Raw genomic sequence first — 24,124 nt, forward strand, 5'->3', positions numbered from 1 at the left:
AAGACTTGGCCCATGTTTTCCTGTAACATAATTTAATGGGTGAGATACGCATATGTCAGAGAGTTACACTAATGAATGCATGAAATTTATTGGAGCCCCATGATACTGAAAACCAGCCTCAGTTAAAGAAATCTCCTTACCCTTTGTATCTAGGAGATGGCTTACTGCAGATAACTGTGTTGCCCTGTATGATTTACAGAAGACAGACCCTCCATATTCTTATTTTTTGCCTTACAAATGAGGAGTTGAACGTCTTGCCCCCATTGATGAATGGGAACAAAATGAGTGCTAATTAAACTTTGTTTAAACTTCTCTCCTTCCTGGCGCCTGAATTTTGACCCACTTCCAGCCCGAGCTTCATATGTTATATGCATACAGTCTCTCTGCAGTATACATTGGTTTCATATAAAACATTCTTTGCTCTGTCGATTCGTTAGGTAGCAGCTAGATAGGAGCAGTGGAAGGAAGGAATGCCTCTGGGCAGAGTCCCACGTCCTTGAGGGGGAACGATAGAGACATGAATTGGAGGTAAGGATAGTGATAAATAGGCTACACATTAGAAGGGATGGTGGGCTCAACATCCTGACCTTGCAGCCTCCGAGACCATGAGGCTAACAGCCCAACAGCCCCAAGTGCAGAGCCTGCACTCACTTCTTCCAACCTCATAGGGTCAAAAACTCCCCTCCCAACCTGTGGGAGGGGTGTCCCGCATGACCGGAAGCACCCGCCATTAGTGACCACCCCACCCAGCCCAGAGAGACCCAAAAATGTCCAATCCCAGAAGAACCTAGGGGCCCTTCCACCATGGAGAACCTGCTGGCTCTCCCACCTTGAGAGTGCACTTTCACTTTAGTAAAACTGCTTTGTGCTTGCTACCTGCCTTCCGCTGTCTTTATTACCACATGGATCCTCACATAAATGTTCTCATGGGGAAGCCAAGCACTGAGACCTTTGTTTTGTACTTGACAAGTTAGATCATGAAATAAAAGCTGCTCCTGAGATCTGTCTGAAGGCCTACAGAAGGCTTCCTTGAAGAAGGGACACTTGAGTTGAAGAGGGAAGTGAAGATGTGAAGAGCTTCATGGACAGAAGCCTGGTGAGTGTCTAAAATCTCCTGGAGACACTGAGGGCTGAGTTCTCAGGGCAGAGCCAAGCACAGCCCGGAGAGAGAGAAAGGGAAAGGGGTAGACAGGTGAACTGCCACTGGGCAGGGCGGGCAAACTTATTCATTCATTCATTTAATTTTTTTTTTTTTTGCTTTAGTGTATGTTACGATATATACATGTATTAAATCTACATGTTGTATACCCTAAATTTTACATAATGTTACATGTCAAATGTATTTCAAAAGAAAAAGGAAAGAAAAAGAAAGGAAAAAATAAGACCGTGTCTTGGGATCTTGCTTTTATACGGCTTCTTCTGTTTTATCATCATTGTCAAAATAAATTTCAGGCAACTATCATATCAACTTTATACTTTATTTTTTTAAAGTCTTTGAATGTTTGTTTATTTTGAGAGAGAGCAAGCAGGGGCGGTGCAGAGAGAGAGGGAGAGAGAGACTCCCAAGCACACTCTGTGTTGTCAGCACAGAGCCTGAAGTGGGGCTTGATGTCACAGACTGTGAGACCATGACCTGAGCTGAAACGAGGAGTCTGATGCTTAACCCAGGTGCCTGTCAAAGTGATATTCTAAAAGTCTATCATGTTACCACTGAAGATTCACTTGATTTTAGCTAGATTTTCACGTTCATTTTGATATTTCTTGAAAAGAAAAGAGCTGGCAGAAGGAAAGCCACACAGCATTTATATTCTGAGTTTAATTTTACAACTTAAGTTTTCCATATTTATACATTTGCATTCTTTGTCCTCATTTTAACTTCTTTGAATTATTAGATTCAAATTCTCACTCCATCCATATTTGTCTAATGTGAAAATCTTCAAAAGAAAAATTGAAAGAAGTGTGAATTAAGCACCCAAATACTTACCAACTGGATTCTATAATTAATATTTCATTATATTTACTTTTTAGCATAATATACCCATTCATATCATTAGCTAGAATTCAATACTTGCTTACAGTTTCTTTTTCTGGTAAAATTTACATACAATGAAATATAGAATCTTAAGCGTAAGGCCACTAAAGTTCTCTGAAAGTCTTTTATGTCTCTTTCCAGTCATTCCCTACCCCTCTCGCTTTCAGAGTTAAACGACATTCTCATTTTTCCCCCAAAGCTTAGTTTTGCTTGACCCAGAACTTCACATAAATGGAATCATTCACATGTTCTTCATATATACAGAATTATGTATGTGCCCTTTGTGTAAGGCTTTAAAAAAGTTACTGAGCATAATGCTTTGAGATTCATTCATGTTGTGTATTAGTCATTCATTGTTGAGGGCTCCATCTTCTATAGTATGGGTATGGCACAGTTTATGGTTCTCCTAATGATAGACACCAGGACCGCGTCTAGTTTTTTGTTGATATGAATAAAGCTACTATGAACATTCTTATATAAGACTTTTTGTTATATGCTTTTGTTTCTTGGTCATAAATTAAGTCTAGGTTAATTTTATAAGAAATAGCTAGGTAATTTTTAAAGTAGTTATGCCATTTAACATTCCCACCAACAACGTTTGAGAGTTTGTGTTGTTTCCAACCCTGCTAACAATTATCACTCTCACTTTTTAAAATATAAGCCCCTCTAATAGGTCCACCCATATTTAACTTAAAGAAAAAATTATATAAATGTACTTTTTCCTTTATTATGTAATTTCCCCATTGAGTACATCCAACTATTCTATTTCTTTTCAACCTTTCCTGAAGTGGTTGGAGATACCACTGTGTATTAATATCTGGGCAAAATGTACCTTTGTTATTTGCATAACAATGAGAGACCTTGTAAATTAGGGAAACTAACCCTTTTGTATAGATACAATGAAATCTTTGACTAATCGCCTTGAAAAAGACGCTAGGATTCTTTTTCGTTTTTCTTTTTTCTTTTCTTTTTTTTTTTTAAGAAGCTGGAAGTCTTTCTCATAACCAGAATCTTTTCTCAGGCAACATTGACAAATGGCCATCTATGTTCTGCTTGATGTCACCAATAACAGAATTATCTACTTTGCATGGCATCTTGTTCCATGTTTAGATGCTCATGTTTAGCTGATGTAGAATAACTCCAATATGATTTTTAGTTTTTATGAAATGCATCTGAATATGACAATGTGGTATATCATTCGTTCATTCGTGAATGTCTGTACTTTTACAACAAAGGTAACCACATACTCCAGACAGTTTCTAGGCCAGGTATACAGGATTCAGTAGTGAATAAAAATCTCCTTATCATCATGAGTCTTCTAATTTAGAAATAAACCATTCACTTACAATGCTAATTACTTGGTTTGGGCTGGTCTCTTTTTCAAAATACTAATTAACACTTGTAGGTGAATTCTACCTGCTCTACAGATGTATTTATAGCAATACCAGGAAGGGATTTTTTTAGTCCAGGTTGATGAAAACAATTTATAAAAATAATAAAATATTGAACGTATAGAATTACATGATTACCACAAATTTAATTATATACAACAAAATCTAGGTTTTTGATGTCAATTTCCAATTCTTTCTCGCTGAGGAATTCGTAAGACCCTTTGACCAGGTTTGTGTCAGAGCACTGCTTTGGTTATGGTTTCATTTGAATTTCTCTTCCGGAGCCATCATATTCTGCTAATCCTTTTCTGAACACTTCTATCATTTTTTTTCTCTTGCTGTTTTGAGGGCCCTTGTCCTGTACAGTTTCTTTCTCCAATAACTCAAAGGACTATATTTCCAAAAACCCTCATTATTTGAGAATGACCCCATTGACAATTTAAGATGTCCAAAATGAAAGAGTTTTTAAAATATTTACTAGAATACAATAATACCCATTAAATAATAGAATAAATAATTTAATTAATTGAAACAAGAATATTGTTTTCTTTTTTTTTTAGTTTATTTATTTATTTTGAGAGAGAGAGAGAGAGAGAGAGTGAGCATGAGTGGGGGAGGTGTGGAGGGAGAAAGAGAGAGAGAGGATCCCAAGCAGGCTCAGCGCTGTCAGCACAGACCCTGAGGCAGGGCTCAAGCTCATGAACTTTGAGGTCGTGACCTTAGTCAAAATCAAGAGTCAGACGCTTAACTGACTGAGCCATCCTGGTGCCCCAAGAACATTGTTTTCTTACACTCTTTCCCATTTACCATATCCAGCATGTTAAATATTTTTAGATCAAAAATTTCCTAAAAGCTAATGCTTTTCTAAGTTAATATTGTACTTTTTATAGATAAGAAGTATATTGAAAGGCATTTTCTAAGACTTTTCCTGTGTTCTGTGAACATACTTATAATGGCTGATTTAAAGTCTTCCTCTAGAAAGCTCAACATCTGGGCTTCATCAGGGGCAGTTGCTAATGGCTGTTTTTTTCTTGTGTATGGGCCATACTTCTTTGATTCTTTACTTGTCTCTTAATGTTATTATTTTTTAAAGTTTATTTTGGAGAGAGAGAGAGTGAGAGAGAGAGAGAGAGAGAGAGAAAGCATGAACAGGGAAGGGGCAGACAGAGAAAGGGACAGATGATCCTAAGCAAATTCTGATGTGCATCCTGAGAAACTTAACAGAAGACCATGGGGGAGGGGAAGGGGGAAAAAAAGTTACAGAGAGGGAAGGAGAGAAACCCTAAGATAGTCTTAAAAACTGAGAATAAACTGAGGGTTGATCGGGGGTGGGAGGGAGGGGAGGGTGGGTGATGGGCATTGAGGAGGGCACCTGTTGGGATGAGCACTGGGTGTTGTAGGGAAACCAATTTGACAATAAATTTGATATTAAAGGAAAAAAAAGCAGATTCTGTACTAACAGCAGAGAGCCCAATGCAGGGCTCGAACTCACGAACTGTGAGATCATGATCTGAACCAAAGTCATACACTTAACTGACTGAGCCACCCAAGTATTCCTGTTAATATTATTTTTTGTTAAAACTGGAATATTTAAATAACATAATGAGCTAATTCTGGAAATTAGATCCTCCATCCCCACTCAGGGTTGTTATTTTGCTGTTGTTGTTATTTCTACTTAGTGAATTTCCTGAACTAATACTTCTAAGTCTATATTTTTTGTTGTGTGTGGTCACTGAAATCTCTGCTTTGTTACCTTAGTGTTCAGGTAATGATTGAATAGAGATTCCTTTAAATGCTTTGAATGAATAAGTCCCCCAGCTTTTGCCAAAGAGCTGTGGTGTGCGTGTGTGTATGTGTGTGTGTGTGTGTGTAGGTATGTTTCCAATGCTCCAGCAGGCAGGTTATAACTCTTCCTTAGCTGTCACTTCCATCTTGTGCAGAGCCTCAAGGTCAGCCAGAAGTGAGAGATAATAGCCTTCTTAGGTCTTTTGTGTTCATAAACACAGCCCTAAATATGCATGTGGACTTCAAAATTAATAAGAACATATCAAAGTTTTTCACAGCCCACTATGGACCGCCAAGATATCTGCTTTTCCTTTAAGTTTTTGGTCAGTATGTTATTAGCTCCAACTGGCAATGCTATTTCAGGCAGTTCAATGTTAAACAATTGCTGTTGGTTGTTGTTTTACTCATGCCCTGGTGTTACTAGTGTTCAGCAGAAGGATCTCTGAGTTGAATCACATAAAACTAGCCCTAAGGCTTTTTAGCAAGCTGCCAGTTAGGTCAAAGAGAGACAGTTCTTTTGGGGATAGGGCTTTTAAAACATTGCAAACTGGTCTGGTTTTCCAGGGCCTGCCAGGCTACTGTTTTTTCATAGTTATTGGGGTTGCAAGGCTTGGGTTTTCAAGGCTGCTACAGAGCAGGGGAGAAAGGGTGAGATTAGGGCACTTGAAATGCTACAAAGCTCTGTTTGTACTAAGATTCCAACTCTATTTCTTGAATAAATGCTCCCCAGCTTGTTGCATAACTTTAGTTAATTTCCAGCATACTGAAAATGTTTACTTTGCCAATGTTCTCATTGTTTTTTATGGAAGAGTAGATTTTTGGAAGTCCTTTCTTTGCCATCCCATGAGTTAGCTTTCTAACTTGCAAATCCTATTATTACAAGTGGAAAAATGCTACCATCTCATGACACTAGCAAATTAATTTATATTTTCTAAATGCTCTTCTAGCCCTCATTTATATGAATGCATTCATACACTAAATCAAGATTTGCAGTCTGATTTCTTTTTTCTTGATACAAAGTCACAAACATTTTCTGTTTCTATACCTCTAATTTTGTGTTCTATACTATCAACATCTTGTAATTTAATGCTTCTTTAATTCTCAGATCGTTGGTCTTCAACTGATACTTTCCCTAAAAAAATCGGTGGTGTCTACTTTCATACATACAACATGTTTCTTTCTTCCTTTGGATCTTTTTATTTTGAAAATTTTCCAGGTAGCAGAATTAGCACATCAAGAGGTTCTTACTTAATTTTTTAAAAGTACAACACACCGGGGTGCCTGGGTGGCTTAGCTGGTTAAGCATCTGACTCTTGGTTTCAGTTCAGGTCATGATCTCATGGTTTCGTGGGTGTCAGCCCACGATTCTGCTTGGGATTCTCTGTCTCCCTCTCTCTCTGTCCTTGTCCCACTCATGCTGTCTCTGTGTCTCTCAAAATAAATAAATAAACTTAAAAAGAAAAAAAAAAGTACAACATACTTTTCAAGGCAGGACTGTGTTAATAGTTATTTATCATTTATTTCCTCTCTTTGCTTTTGGCAGGTGTCTGCAGTGTAAACATCTCCCAAATCTCTTTATTTTATGAGCTTACAAGACCTGACAATCACAATTTCTTTGGTATACATTTCAAAAGCACTTATACATCTTGTATATTTGTACTTTTTATAACATTTCATGAAATAACTATTAGGATTAAGCTTATTGGAACATATTTGCTATTTAAACTAAAATGATCTTTATTAATGTAGCATTTATGTTAAAAGTTTCACTGGGTTGGGGGTGCCTGGGTGGCTCAATTGGTTGGGCATCCGACTCTTCATTTCATCTTGGGTCATGATCCCAAGGTCATGGGGATTGAGTCACATGTGGGCTCTGTGCTGAGTGTGGAGCCTGCTTAAGATTCTCCCCCCACCTCCCTTCCTCCCTCCCTCTCCCCCTCTGCCCCTCTCTTCAGCTTGAATGCTCTCTCTCTAAGATTAAAAATAAAATAAAATAAAAGCTTCACTGGGTAACTTTAAATTTCCTTAACCCATTGCTTCTAAAACTTTATTTTGGCTATTATTCAACTGGGAACTCTTGTTCAAATACAGATTCTGAATCAGCAGGTCTAGAGTGGAGTCCAAGAGACTGTATTTCTAAATTCGATCAGCAATGGACCACACTGTGAATAACAAGACCTTAAGACACTCTTGTGCACTTATATTGCTGACCAGACCGGTAAGAGGATGAATTTAGTCAAGTTAATTTTCTTAGTCCTCGTCAGATCTTATCTTTAAATCTTCCCCTTCCTGTGTTTGTGTGTTTATATTTAAAGTAATCTCTACCTCCAAGGTGGAGCTTGAACTCATGACCTCAAGATCAAGGGTTGTATGCTCTACTGACTGAGGCAGTCAGGTGCCCCAAAATCTTCACCTTCTTTGTGAAAACACAACAGGATCAGGTTCCAAATGGGGGACAGATTTAACAGTAATTCCGGGTGCATCTCAAGAATCTGACAACCTCCTCCTTGTTAGCTTCTCACTCCTCTAAAGGCATCATCCTATCCTTTCTCCCATTTATCTACTCACCAGGAGCCTCCTTTAGAAACCATCCCTTAAAGTTGAGGGCTAGATAAAAACACCCTGACACTGTTCACTGTTTGTTAAATTATGTCAAGGATATATATCGTTTCAAAGAAAAATACATTTTTGTATTGCTACTTACTTTTTTCCCTGATTTTTAAATGTATAATTGAAACTAGGATTATAGCATATTCCCACGAGGTATAAGCTTCAGAACAGTAGGCAATGTTTCCAGTTGCCAAGACCTTATGCTATCCCTATCATCTTCCATTCTTTTTTTTAAATTTTAATAAAAATGCAGACAGATGGCTATTTAGATTTAGTAAATGGATTAAAAACATAAAGGACATTTGTAAGGATGCGATTGTCAGTAGGATTTAGGATAATAATTTATTGTTTCATTTTTTAAGTATTGCATTAGAATTCTCTTTTTTAATGGAACTGAATCTTATTTGACTTAGATGAAAATAATTTCATGTTCAGTTAAAAAATTAACTGCTTTCAATAGCTTAGCAATATAAGCAAGCTTTGTAATATTAAGTAGGTCACTTATGTCCATATTTAAGCAAACCAGAAGGCTCTCACGACAACCATACTGGATAGTGCAGGTCTGAGAAGTCTTAAAAATATGGAACCCTAAAGATGATAGTGGATGAGGTGTGGAATAGATAACACAAAATAAGTCTGCTAAAATATCCTGGGATGTATAGAAAATCTGTGGACTTTATCTTAGCGTAAGATGGCTTTAAACCGATCATCACCTGACATAACATAGCGGAAGCAAATAAGGCGAGTATCTTACTTACTACATTAAGGCTTCAGATTATTACTTTAAATGATTAAGTACAATAACAAACAAATCCAAAGATAACTAGGTGCAAAATGTAAATAGATCTCAGCAGTGAGAAACAGCAAAAACAGTAATAGCAGCAACAGCAGAAACTACTCTTCAAAGACTTAACATATTGGAATGATCACATTCAAACTGTAAAACTATTATGTCGAATATATTTAAGGAAGAAACACACAGGCTCAGAGATAGTAGCTGAAAACAGGAAAGCAATCAAAATGATGAAATTATTAAAATGAATCAAAAACTTATAAGAATAAAAATAAATGACAACAATAAAAAATTAAAGAAAAACTAAATCAGTTTAAAAAAATTTTTTTAACATTTATTTATTTTTGAGACAGAGAGAGACAGAGCCTGAACAGGGGAGGGGCAGAGAGAGAGGGAGACACAGAATCTGAAACGGGCTCCAGGCTCTGAGCTGTTAGCACAGAGCCCAACGCGGGACTCGAACTCACGGACCACGAGATCATGACCTGAGCTGAAGTCGGACGCTTAACCAACCAAGCCACCCAGGTGCCCCTACATCAGTTTAATAGTAGATTAGACATAGCTAAAGAGAAAACTAGTGAACTAGAATTTATGTCAAAATAAAATACTCAGAGTGTAGTTACGGAGAGACAAAAAGCAAAGAAAAAAGAAAATACAGAAAAGCAGAGAATTGAAATAGAGGAAAAGGTGAGAAAAAATAACAGGTTTAATCACAATCCCAGAAGGAAAGAAAAGAGAATTGAAAAGGCAATATTTAAAGTAATAGTTGTTGGGCTTTCTAGAACTGATGATAGACTTTAATTAAATTCAAGCAGCCAAAAAAATGTGAATCTAGATAAATAAAGGAATTCTAGATGTGGATACATAATAAAGAAGCTGAAAGAAATAGAAAATCCTTAAAGCATTCAGACTAAAAATGACAGATAACTTTTAAAGTAGTATTAGACTAAGAGAGAAAGGGAAAATATATGCATGTAAAAAGAAGTGAGATCCTGAACATATAGAAAGCAATTGGTCTTCAAATGGAGGAACATGTACTCAGTTGTAACTAGAAGGGAAAACATGGTTTTGGTTGAAAACATGTCTACAGACTCATGGATGAGATGAGAGAATTCCCACCACTCACGTATGAGCCAGAGTAGAAGACAATACTAGGATTTTAAGCCATAATGAGTGATATTAAAGAACAATTATAGCAATGTGCTACATTAGACCGTAGCTCTAGCTTGAGAAAAGCAGATCTGTGGACAGAAGATCTGCGAGATTCTTGCAGCAGGGTGGACCAAATGACTGAAGGCAGGAGGCTGGCTGAACTGGCAAATGACAAGCAGCACGCATTTCAGAATATAGTCCATTTTTTCAGCAATTTCCACAAATCCGTAGGAGGGGGAGCCTGGTAAAATATGCTACGTGCAATCAAAAGTTCTGAGGTTCCCAGCTAAACATTAAGTTCCTATATGATTTCAAAGCCTGGGGGAATCTGAGTTCTCTAGTTTACATATACAAGGAAATAATTACACAAGAACACAGGTTGTATTCTCTGCCACACTCACTCACTGATCTCAGACTCCTCTCCATGTGGACAGCGAGCTGCTCTATCACATTGTCTTGCCCGTGTCTGCAGGGAGGCAGAAAGTCCTACCATGTTTCTTTCCAGGTTCATCTTGAATATAAAGTTGTAGAGAAGCTCAAAGTACGTGGAAAAGCTCAAAGCCCATTCCCTGGGCATTATTTTATCGACTCTCATTTGTGAAATGGCAATAGTTAAGCACATTGGAATATTTGAATTAGTCTATTGATACAATCACTAGTTTAGTTTGAGAAAGAGAGTAAGTAATTTATGAGCCCGTGTTCCAGTTACGGTGTATAATGTATTTGAACAACTGGGCAAACATTTCTTAAATGAATAAAAAAGAGGTAAAGGGCAATTAATCACTGGAATGATGGTACATAAATGGCTCTAACAAAAGCAATCCTGGGGATTATTACATCCTAAGGGAACTGCCAAGTACTCACTTCTCTTAACTAGCCTGGAGCTGCTGAGGAAGTATCTTTGTGATGTATAAGGTAGCTCAAATCAGGACTAAATTGAGTGATTACAAATTCAACATCCCTCGAGGTAAAAATTATTTAAAAGAACAGTAACCAATTTTAACCAACAATAACAGGTTTTTTAAAAAAATATTGTGATATTTAGATTTACAGAGCATTTGACTTAGACACATTTAGAATTGGTGTCTTCTTACAAGTTATAAAGTGGTAAGTTTGCTACTCTGCACAGAGTAGCACCTCAATAAGTGAACGCCAATTTCAGGGCTGAGTGGAGTTATTATTTCAGTGTTTTGCTTACTATTATATTCCTAGCACTTAGGTCATGCCAGTCCACTTAGATATACCATAAATGTTGCTTGAATTAAATTGTTGTACTTAATTATAACAGTAATAGTCATATTACAACGTTCAAGGTCAAAGTTTAGAGCACAAAGTAAGGTTTTTCAAAGATCTTTACCTAAAATTGGAGTAAAGATGAATGCTGTACTCTACATTATTATGTGTGTCTATGTTATATTATTCTCGAATATACTCTATATATTACATAATTAAGTATACAGTATATAATTGAGTATATCAGAGAAGTATGGTTTGTCACTAAGCCTTTGTCTGGTCTTCCGTTTGCATAGACTTCTAAAACTTAAATTCTGCCAAGTGGTTAGATATGGAGGTTGACGTGTGTGTGTGTGTGTGTGTGTGTGTGTTTGTGTGTGTGTGTTTGTGTGTGTGTATTTAATGTATTGTTTACAATGAAAAGTGTAACTGTTAGGTGGAACATTGTAACCTTTGAAAGGGGAATAAAATTATTTTCACATTGACTTTGGTGAGTATTAGATCTAAACTAGGACTTTGTTTTGATATTTTAACGGATAATTGTATCCAACCAAAGTATTTTGCCTCATCACTTCCCCTTAAAGGGTTGGTAATGACAAAACTTACATTTTGGGACTCCTCCTAGAACAGTTAGCAGGAGCACCGTATGTGATATCTTTTTTTAATTTTAAATACAGACCAAACCATTCACCTCTTCTTTTCTTGACCTATTTCTTTAACAAATTAATTTCATTGTTCAACTGTAGATAAGCTAATAGGACTAGAATGAAGTTCCATCCAGATTTCTTGTTTGAAATGTTGATGCTCCCAGAACTTCACAGACACTCATTTGATCTTCATGTAATGCTCTTTGTTCTATATATACTTTCCTTCCCATTAGGTACTTTTGACAAGATAAGGCATAATTACCCAAGCAGTCAAGGCAAGCTTTAAGTCTGGAATAGTAATTTAATAGTTTTTGCTTCTAATTCAAGTTGCTCAATAAATGAAACGGATAGAGAGGTTGGTGAAATCAGGTTAGTAGCAATACCTTATATTCACACGATATGCTATATTTTATAAAGTGCACTTATAAACATTACCTCAATTTATCATCCCAAATCTTCCTGATTTGGATTAGCCCAGTTTTGTATGTGCGTCAACAAGGCTTAGAGAGGTTAGGTCCTAGCTAGCAAATAAAAAATGTGGAGAAGCCCAGAGCTATGGGTGACAATTCTCTGCATATTATGATGAATGCTGGTTGGATAGTAATCAAGTTGAAAGAGAAGGTCTGTCACATGGAAATAGAATGCACCAATAAGTAGGTACTTAGAGGATTGCCAGAAGTTAGCGGCTCAGACAGTAAGTGAAAATGATATAACATAATATTGTGATAGGAATGTAATAGAGATAGAAACCAAGTGAGTCACTTTTGTAAAGATGGCTATTTTTGAAGCCACACAAAATCAAATTTAAAGTATTAAAGTAAGCTTAAGGATATAAGTTCTCAAAAACAATGCCATATATATTTGTTCTTTGACCCTTGGAATGTTCTTTATTTATTCAACTGAACTTAAATATTCTTTGATACTATAGCTGAAATAATACGCATTCAAATTTTGCCACCCTCTTGGTCAATTTTCTTGCTCATATTCTAAACATAATTTTCTTTTAACCTTTTGTTTATGAAATAAATATCTAGCATGAACTTTGGAATATGAGTTTGAGTTCAATACATATTCATCAAATATATAATACTTTTATTGACACTGTTATTTTTTGTTTGTTTGTTTTGCCATTCTCACAGAGCACACATTATAGAATTTGTGAGCAAACATTATCATAGAATATTATTCAAGACATTGACAGGAAGATAAAAATATTTTAAGAATATTCAAGAGCATCTCATAGCTAAATATCATTGTTATAATTCAAATCTAACTTGTCCCAAATTCTCCATTAAAAAAGTAATCTTTACCTAATGTGTTAAAGGTAATAATAATCTCCCAAATAGGACATTAATATGTATGGTAGTTTTATGAATCTTTCATGATGTAAGATTTTCCTTTAAAATAATAATTCCTAATTTGAGTAAAAGTTTCATGTTTCTGTGAAACCTCTGGGGTAGAAATCCAATAAAAGAAAATGCATGCATCAGAGAGTTGCTGGATATTCTCTATTTCCCTTGATTCCAACTTTTACTCCTAGCATAAATACTATGAATAACTCAAAGGGTTAGTTTTTAATAGCATTTTTTTATATCTCAAAATATAATTGATCTAATACTAATATTTTTTTGATTACCAGAGTCTATCAAGTATTGTTTTAATTTCATACCCTAAGTGATAGAAAACTGACCATTATAAAATGAATTTTAACAGAGGTAATTTGGCCAGGGACTCTTGTGGTTTGAATCCTGGTTCCACTGCATCATTACTTATTAGTGAACATAACCCTGGAAAAAATTCAGCTCCCCATCACAAAAATTCTATCTATATCTGTGTATGTGTATAGATACAGATTTAATTATATAGATGTATAGAGATATGAATGTATAAACACATGCATGTGTATGTGTGTGCATATATATATGTTTTGTGTATAGTGTAAAAAATGCCTGTTTTTCATAAGTTTGTTGTGAATAGTGAATGAGGTAACATATCTAATGCACCCACAACATTCTAAGCAATTAATAGTTTTAAAAAAGCCATGATAATATCTAACCTTTATTGAATGCTTAATATGTGCTACACTGTGGAGATAGATTAATGAATAAGACAGCTAAAATAGATAAACTCAAGAAGTTTATAACCAGTAAGAAGTGAAGAAACAATAACCAGGTAAAATAGTAAATAAAGATGATTTAAATAAATTGTCCAAGGATGCTGTGGAAGATATCTAGTGGGAGAAGTGCTTTAGTGAAGGGAAAGCTTTTCTAAAGAGAAACCATTTGACCAGAGGCCAAATGAAAGAAAAGTCAACTATATAAAGAGCTTGAGTGAAGATCATAATGTATTTAGCTAGCTTGAGGAAGAAAAAGTAGGCTCATTTAACCAGGTATTATAAGGAGAAATTGTTTATAGGAAAAGATCTGAGGGGAAGGCAGGAGCCAAGGCACACACATTGTTGTAAATCATAATAAGGAAGTTTGGTTTTATTCTAGAATGTTCAAAAGCCACTGTTCTAGGTAGGAGAAGGGTCATGATCAGAATTTAAGGGTTTACTCTGGGTGCTGTGTGGAGAATGAACTATAAGGATGTGGAAGTGGAAGCAGATTGGCCTGGAATTATTGTAAATTGGTCTGATAAATATATGATGGTTGTTTATATTAGGTCAGTGCCAATTAAGATGAAATCCATCAAATGGATTCCAGGTCTATTTTTAGCTGTTGAATCAACATGAATTGGTGATAAATTAGCTATGGGAGAGGAAGATTGAGAAAAAGACACAAAATAAGAATGGCTTCCTTATTTGCAGCTTGAACCACTCATTAACTGATGGCCTCATTTCTTAAGATAAAAAATAAGCAGAAGGCATTAAAAAAATCAAGTTTATTAGCACTTACTGGATTTGAGATGTCAATTAAGCACTCTGAGATGTCAAGTAAATGTATGGAGTTGAGGGAATGAGTCTGGACTAAATATTTTAAGTTTGTGACTCATTAACATATAGATGATATTGAAAGTCACAGGACTAGATGGATTTATCTAGAGAGAATTTAAAAATGGATTTTCATTAATGATACAATACGATGTGCTATGGTTTCATAAATTATTTTACTCGTTTAATCTCATCTGCCTCCAGAATTTTGCTCACAGGATAGGGGGTGTTAGGGGAAAAAAATGTGTGAAATTTAGAAATGGTGTTGTTGCTGGTGGAACAAACACAAAGAATTGATTTGTCAAACAAGATTCATCAAAATTATAGATCTTACTATTAAACTTCATATAAATAATCAAGAAGCATAGGAAAAGATCCAGAGTATGGCTCATCAGCATCTTCCTCTGTGCATTGGACCTGCCTTCTGGCCCAGAGTAATAGATAAAGTCTCTGAGCCAGCTGTGCTGGTTATCTAACACAATGGGGAGAATTTCAAGTTATGAAATACATCCATTTTGTAATTGCAGAGTTATATAGCTCACATGGCATTCTCTAGGAAGCTTTCCTGGATAAACTCATAGATTTAGGCTTGTCCTAATAAAAGTCTTCCAATAGACAAGGGTTTTCCTCCTAGAATGTACCAGTGCTTTGATCTCTGGAGAGTCAATTAGCATATTTACATTGAGATTAGACAAAAATCATCTGGGATCTTTCTTTGCTGATAACGTTTCCTCCCTAAGTCCAGTAAAGGGAGAGAAATGGACCACAGGCTAGCTGCTTAGCTCCTTTCTTCCGGCTGGTATCATCAGAAAAAAGGCATGACCATGGGAAAAGAGCATACAGGTGAGATGGAAGGAAATGTTTTGGAGAGAGAGGACAAATAAGTAAAGGAATGAAGAGGGTGGAGTACTGGTTTTGTCATTCTTGTGAGAGCTGAGGTCTTGGAAAATTAGGACAGAAGCAGGATTAAAATGAAAGACAACCTCTTAGGAGTCTTTTATTAATGAGGGAGAATGACTAGCATGTTGGAAGATGGCAAAATTAAGAAGGCATAAAGATGATGTACTTGAATGATATCAGCTTCAGAGGAGGAGAGATTTTTGATGGGGGAAAGAAGAAAATTTTGTTCGAAAGTGGTTGCGTCAGAATAAAGCATATGCATACTCCCATCTCCTGTCTTCTTGATGATTGGATGTCAGAGAAACAGGCAAACAATTAAGTCTTCTTTTAAGAGGGCTAGAGGAAAAGTGGTATCCTTGGGGATTTAATCTAAGGGGAAGAAGATTAAGAGGAACTTCATAAAAAAGGAAGAGATAAAGAAAAATTTGGGAGGACACACTATAGGGTCAGATTAGTGAACCAGAATCATGGGTTGAAATTCTTGGCTGTTCTCAATTGCCATGAGGGTACATGATACCACTGCACTTGGATGGGATTAGTCTGGGGACCCTCTTAAAAGGTCAGTGATCCAATTCACCTTTTTCCCAAGTAGGGTCTCCAGGCAACTTTACTTCTATTTCTGCAGATTCACTACACAAAAGGTGAGTGAGGAGGTTAAAATGAAAGGAAATAGATATTTAACATTTTATATGTTTCTTAAATGTATTTTTATAATGTTTACTTTAGTGTAAAATTGTATTTAAGGTTGATGAACCTGATGGAGAATATATAGTTTTTAAGAATATTTCTTAAATGGAATTAGTGAATTAAAATTAACGCAAAATGGCGAACTAAATAAAAGACACCTGAAATTTGCATAAACCATCTTAGAAACTGGACTGTTCTGCAGCCTTAGGTTCCTTCTCCTCCCCCTCCTCCTCCTCCTCCTCCTCCTCCTCCTCCTCCTCCTCCTCCCATTTCTTCTTTATCTATATATGAATTAAACATTATATAATATTTTAAGAATATCTTGTTTAGAATATACTTTAGCTTGAAATGAAATTCTTTTTATTAAAAAAATCTCCTATGAAAACATCAGAAGCTTAAAGCCATTCAAAGACAAATCTGGTTAATAAAATGTGAAATCAAGGTGAATAATATTGTTTTTAAGGGAAATATAATATGATCATAATATTTAAACTTTAAAAATACATGTTGAAGATAATTCCAAAAGTGGTAACTCCAAAGATATTTTAGGAGGTTATAATATTACAACAAATGTTTGGCAAGTTAAGGATAATGTGTATTTAAATAGAACACTTCTGGAGCTTGTTAAAACAAATATAGACTATTAATTTACATTCATGGAATATAAATTATGTCTCCCAAGGGGCAGCTGGGTGGCTCAGTCTGTTAAGTGCCTGGCTCTTGGTTTTGGCTCAGGTCATGATCTCATGGTTTCATGGGTTTGAGCCCCACGTCAGGCTCTGCACTGACAGGATGAAGCCTGCTTAGGATCCTCTGTATCCCTCTCTCTGCCCTTCCCTTATTCACACTGTCTCTGTCTTTTTAAAAAAAATAAAATAAACTGAAAAAAAAATTACGCCCCCCCCATCATATTTTCTTACAATCCCAAATTGTAATCTGTTAAACTGCCAAACTATTCCCATAGAGCAGCGAATGGTAAGTTTGTTACACTTCCATATATTGTGTTGGTAAGGATAAAAAAAGGCCAGATAGCTTTAGATTGTTTATTACTTGAGGCACAGAAGACAGCATATACTTCAAGTCCCATAGTGGTACCGTGAAGGTGGGTCAAGATAGCTACTTGCACATGGCAGATCTGTGTCACAGCTGAATAACCTTGAGACTAAGGAGATCTTGGTCTTGCTTAAGAGTTGATGGAAGATCTACCCCTCCTGCTTTCTAGAAAGAGACATTATCTTTCATACCATGAAATGTTTCCAGGAATGGAGACTTTAGATTTATTATCCTGTGATGTAAAGCAGTCTCGTCCCTGTTTTGGAGCAGTTTTGCACACATCCTTGAACAAAACTGTCAATGCCTTTTGTTCAGAAGAGCTGCAGAAATAACAGAATTCGCTCCCAATACATCTATGATGAAAAAAAAAAAATTAAGTGTTTATTTTATTTTTCAGAGAGAGACGAAGCATGAGCAGGGGAGGTGCAGAGAGGGGGGGGACAGAGGATCTGAAGCAGTCTCTGAGCTGACAGCAGAGAGCTCGACGTGGGGCTCGAACTCACAAGCCTCGAGATCATGACCTGAGCTTAAGTTGGATGCTCAACTGACTGAGCCACCCAGGCACCAATGTATGATGAAAATGTTAAAGGAAGGTATAGTTGAAGCCTAAAATAGTCTAGTATAGACTATCTCAAATTACTTCAAGTTTAAAAGCTCTTGTTTTCTAAAAACTATTTTCCAGTCCCCAATGAAAACAACAAATAAAATAGATGTCAAATATAAACACCAGAATTAATAAGAAGAATGCTATGGTTTTATATTATCATTGGGTATACAATAATTTTATTTTTCTAACATTGTCAGGAAATGACCCATATAAAAGAGTTTTCCAAATCATTAAAAATTAATGTTTCAAGAATACAATATTGCCAAACATTTCTTAAAATTTGTATGATTTTGGTTTGCTGATCTCTTACATTTAGGAAAGCTGGGGCTTGAAGTTCTCCCACAGTTTTAGGCCAGTTTACAAGCCCATGAACTTCTAAGTTATGAAAGTGAATGATAGATTATTTTAGTTTTAAGGGTAAGGCCTTTATACTTTCAATTTAGATTCTCAGAGAATTTTTCCTGTTATCCCCAGATTTGCCAGTAATTTTCAGAGGACTGAGTTGCCAATTCTATTACTCCTGGATAGTTTTTGACAGAAATCCTACTCCCTTATCATTTCGACATTAAGACTCATTAAAACTTCACTTAAAAGCTATAAGAAAACCAATGTACAACTCCTAGTGAATGTCTAGAAAGCATCCCAGAATGCAGCCAGTGAGCACTTGGGAGCTCAGAGATTAGTACAGAATTGCTAATTTGGGAAGGTAAGGTCTGCTGCAGGCCAATCTAAGCACTGCCACATTCCTAGCAGATGTTTTCACCTAGCCTTTACTATGGTACACAATAGAAAATGGCACTCGAGAGACCCATGGCCACTTTTCAAAATGGCCTCTATCATCTTTTCTCCATTAAAGATATGTTGTAACAGATTTGAACATAAAAAGTGTAAGCAAGGAAATGAAAATCATCTATAATCTTATTACCTACACAGCACCACTGTTCACATTTCAGCTTCTTTTCCATGATGGCTTTCCCTCTTCCCTCTTCCCTCTGTATAAATATGTGTGGGTCTAACACTGGCGACATGAAACTCATCGTTTTGCATTCTGTCTCTTTTTTCATTTATATCACGACCCTTTTCTCATGTCAACATTTTCTAGTCATTTTCAATTCTTGAGTTTACCCTCCACTTCTGTGCTTTTAAATCCTTCCTTTTACTCATCATCCCTCTAACTCAAGTTGAATTGACTGCTTTCTTGTGTGCCCAGGGACTCCTGCCAACAGCTCCATCAGAACTGTATGCTTCCGTTTGCTATTTTTTGTCTCTGACATTAGATTGTATGCTTCTTGAAACCAAGAGCAATGTCTTTCACCTCCACATTTTACCTGAAGGACATAGAAACTCATTAAAAGTTTGTGGAGTTAATTGATAAACACAGTTTCAGGGTCAGTTCACATATTGCCTTTTTTGTCGTAATTATATCCATGGGAAAGTATTATCCCCCTTTTTGAGGCCTTTATATCACTTTGTTTTTCTTAGTTTTTTCTTTATATATTTTTTTTTTCCTCAGGAAAATGCAATCTTCTTGAAGGCAGAAGCAATGCTATGTCTAATGTCACCTCCCTCCAAGGGCCCTGTAAAGAACTTACAGAGGAAACTGTCATATATTTAAGTTGAATCAGAAAGATATATCTGATTATTATTTATATTATTATTGATTATATTTAATTTTGATATGTTTAATTTTAAATATCCTTATGAGAGGAGATTTTAGGAAGATTACTTGGTATGACATTTATATGTATTTACACAAAGTATTATTCCCTTGTATCTCATTTTGTAGTAGACAAGTATATAAAATTTTTTGTGATTATGATGGCATGTATGTTTATTTAAGACATTCTAAATGATTTCAATCAAAAGTCACTTTCCTAAAAAGTGGACAGCTGTTTGGTTTCTCTCTCTCTCGCTCTCTCTCTCTCCCTGTTCCTCTCTTGTCTGATTTTTCATAAAATGAGGGCATTATTTTGGCCAGATTTTTAGAATTTATCTTCTGAAAGAGTGTAAGTTTATGCTAGGTTGTGTGATGTTCTCTCTTGTTCTACAGATGCACATTTTTGAAACTGTAATATAAATATTATGATTCATAAAAAGTGAAAAAAATATGGCACTATTATGACCTGCTGTGTTCATTTTTCTAAAAATAACTCATATTTATTACATTTTCTTATTGAAATTTTAATATGTGAGTAGTATAGTAATAAAACTGTTCCCTAAGTATGTAATGGGTGATATTATGTTGTTAACTATCTACTTTACATTATCGTTATACATAATTTTGACATTCATAAAGGTGATTGAATATTATAATAAAGTTTAAAGCAGCTATACCATTTTTCAGTTTTATTTCAGGTAACAGAATATTTTGTTCCAAGTATGTGGTAACCATAGTATTTGAATATCTAAGTCCTATATATGGTGTTCAAGCTGTCATGTTCCATTAGAAATATCCTTGGACTAAAAATTTAAAAAAAAATGAGGTTTTCAATCCAATTTCACTACTACACCAGAAATCACATGAATTTAAACAAGTTCTCATCACAAGTCCAGTTTCTTTTTCTGCAATATTCACTTCAAACACTCAATAAATGTTTCCTGAGCACCTGCTCTATTCCAAACACTGAATGTCGGGTTGAAAGGCAGAAACTCTAAGAGACTAGTGGTGTCAAAGTAGAACTTTCAAGAAGTTAAATACATAACTTGTATATAAACATAAATTGAATAGATATCAAATCTTTAATTCATGAATTAATGATAGAACCAACAAGGATGATTCAAAGAGAGTTGGAAAGAATGAATACTTGAACAAGATGGCTAATTAGATAGAAATGTAGTTAATGTCCTACAGGGCAATAAAACTGTTTTACTGTAGGACAAGCATCATTTTGGTCTACCTGTTAGTGACTATCCTTATCAAGTTATATGTCCTCCAAACCAATCATACAACAGCAAGTCACACAAAGGGCACATATTCCTAGCAATCAGATATTCTCTGGCTGGGCCTGACAATGCTCCATGAAAAAAGAGAAAGAAAATAGACCAAACCCTCCATTTACAAGTTTTACATACTTAGCAGAGGGAAAGGGAGGTCAGGAATTCAGTGAATAAACATGGTAAGTACTTTGACATAGGCAGGAGCAAGTTACTGTCAAATTACAGCAGAACAGCACCTATTGCAGACTGTGGGACGGGAGCAGAGATGTTTTCAAGGGAGATGCTAGGATGCTAAGAATATTTTTCCTGAGACGTGAAAAACAAAAAAATCAGGCAGTGAAGATTCTTTCAGGAAGAGAAACAGGAAACAGAATAGTAAGTGAGGACTGTGCCTTCGATTTTTGAATGACTATTGTGTGTAGCATATGAGACAAAGAACGGTAGGAAAGAATTAATCTGATAAATGAGCATATGCAGGGGTGGGAAGCTGATTTTTTTTTTTTGATAGAAAGATATATCTGACTCAGAAACTCTAGAGCAAATCAAATAGTCAAAAAACAAAGACACAACTTTAGTATCTGCAGGAATGATTCAAATACTTTGGGAAAGACAATCAATTGGGAATAATTTTTGACATCTTGACCATGAATTACCTGCCATTTTCAGAAAGTACTAGTCCTGGTACTATTTATTATTACCTTCTGTTGTCATAGTTTCCCTACAGCAACAGCTACTGCAGTTTGATGTTATGATTGTAGGTTCCAGAGGGATACTTATTCAATTATATCATTGTTCTCAGTGACAGACCCACACAATTTTATCATTTGATTTGCCTGTACATGGAAGGGAGGTGCTTAAGCCCACTTTGCAATTTCTTCTTCAGCCACAAACCTTGGAATCACCATTGCAACCATTAAATTTTTGTTTGATTATATTGTATCACCACACTTTCTATTATTTTAAAATTCATAATGCTTTTTATGTCCTTTTTCTAAGATAGGAAAAAAAAGCATTGTTGAAATTCTTGCTATGCCAATTTTGGGCAGCTGAAACCTGACAATTAACAATGTACAGTTATTTTGTTTCAAATATTTCTCATTATCTTCTAGCCTAGGTCTTTAGAAAACCAAAGAAAAAATAATTTTAAAAGGCGTATATTCACATTATTGAATAAAAGTATATTCGTTTGGAATGGTAGCTTATATAAAACTGTGCATAATAATCTGTACATTTTATACAACAGAATTCTAAGGGGCCATTTTCTTTCTTTTTTTTTTAAAGTTTATTTATTTATTTTGAGAGAGAGAAAGAGACCACGCATGGGAGCATGAGCAGGGGAGGGCCAGAGAGAGACAGAGAGGGGGACAAATCCCAAGCAGGCTCCATACTGTCAGCACAGACCCCGACGTGGGGCTCCATCTCACAAACCATGAGATCGTGACTGAGCTGAAATCAAGAGTTGGATGCTTAACCAACTGAGCCACCCAGCATCCCCTAAGAGACCATTTTCAAATCCATTTTGAGTGAAGATGTGATTTGAATCATTAATCTTGCTTACCTAGAAAACGATCTATTACATATCCTAATTTATTTCTTACAAGGAAGAGAGAAGCAGCCCCTGATAGCTAGGAACTGCTCTCGAACCATCAGTTAAACCTTGGTCTTGGTAGCTCCTGACCTGGTGTCTTGGCACTCTCCTGTTGACCATAAATAATTTTATAGGACACCAATATCAGACAATACAACAGATGTCACCAACATATGTGACTATGATGGATGCAGACCAAAATAAGACCACTCCATATTAATGTCTAAACAGATAAAAATGCAAATATTATCCAAAGCAGAAAAATGGCCAAAATCCTCCTATCCTGGCTAACTTGAGTAAGCACTGCCTCTTTACTAATCATAGCTTTAGCCATTCTTCCCTTGTCCTAGATAAGATTCCTTAAGATGCCTGTAGCAGACCAACTCTAAGATGGCCCAGTTGTCACACCTTTGTGTAATCCCTGTCCCTTGAATGTAAGCAGAGTCCCTGATTTGGTTTTAACTCGTAGAATATGGCTAAGATGATAAGATCTTAATTCAATGATTATATTACATAAGATTATAATTCTCATCTTGCCAGTGGACTTTATTGACTAGCTGTCCCTTGCTGACTTCAATGAAGTAAGGTGCCATATGGAGAAGCCCATGTAGTGAGGAACTGAAGGTGGCCTCCAGCTGACAGCCAGCAAGGAGCCAAGGGTCTCAGTATGACAACTCATAAAACAACTGAATTCTGCCAACATGCACAGGAACATGGAAATGAATCCTTCCCCTAGTGAGCCTTGAGATGAGACCACAGCCCCAGGTAGCACCTTGATTGCAGCCCTGTGAGAAGATCAAAAGAAGAGAATTCATCTCACCTATGTCTAGAGTCCTGACCCAAAGAACTGTGAAATAAATTGTGTACTGTTTTAAGCTTCTAAGTCTGAAGTAATTTTTCATGCAGCAATAGATAGCTAAAGAAGTAGCCAATTCTAGAATTGCCCCCAATTCCTGACAACATCCAATCCACAAACAGTCCAAAGCTTCCTTCCAGCTGTCCCCAAATCACCTAATAAAAGCCCAAATTTTATGATGCATTTGTAACACACTCTTTCTGAATCATATCCATGAATCCCCACGATGTGCATTGTTTGTTCCAGTGATTACTGCACCCCATTCCCCAATTTCATTCAACCTTAATTTATTTGTAGTGGTTTTAGGCCACTGGACATTGACACTTGTTTCCTGTCTTTTAACACTGAGGTTAGTTCTGTTGAACTGCTGTATCTGTTGTTCTGTAGTATGTGTTGAACACTGTCCTCCAAAAAGACCAACAGAGGCCCTGATTGATCAAGCAAAACTAAGTGTATCACCCCTATTGCAGAACTTCACTTGGCAGTCTTAGTTGTATCTTAAAATGAAGAATTTAGGGGAGGATATTTGTAAGGTTTTAAGGCCTTGGCTAGATGATTTTAAAGTGGGTCCTGCAAGGTGAAGAACCGGTTGGGACTGAGGTGAGTTAATGGTAAAATTATTATGGATTGATTAGTTGATACAACAAAATAATGATTTTGAAGTGAGCCTTGATGAACAAATATTTTGATGATTCGGCTATTTTAATTTATTCACTGTTATTTTTAGAAGCAAATATTTCCTGGATCAAATAGCTAAGTCATGTTTCCTTACTCTTATTTGTTTAACACAGGCATGTGAATATATGTGTTTGTCTCAATATTGCTTAGCACGGGGGCAGGGAATTTGACAGGTTTCAATTTTCATATCATTATATCATGGTCTTTGTTGCTACTTTTAGGTAGTGGACTGCTTAATAGCAT

At 36.0% G+C, this 24,124-nt stretch overlaps 1 long non-coding RNA gene across 1 annotated transcript; it reads left to right on the forward strand.

Moving 5' to 3' along the window:
- The first annotated feature begins 14,213 nt into the window (after positions 1 to 14,213).
- LOC122236435 lies at positions 14,214 to 23,196 on the forward strand. Its single transcript, XR_006214488.1, has 4 exons — positions 14,214 to 14,266; positions 15,316 to 15,418; positions 16,068 to 16,116; positions 22,888 to 23,196. It is a non-coding gene; the product is annotated as an uncharacterized LOC122236435 (long non-coding RNA).
- The last annotated feature ends 928 nt before the right edge of the window (positions 23,197 to 24,124 follow it).

The sequence above is a fragment of the Panthera tigris genome, chromosome A2, assembly GCF_018350195.1.
Source record: "Panthera tigris isolate Pti1 chromosome A2, P.tigris_Pti1_mat1.1, whole genome shotgun sequence".
NCBI lineage: Eukaryota > Metazoa > Chordata > Mammalia > Carnivora > Felidae > Panthera > Panthera tigris.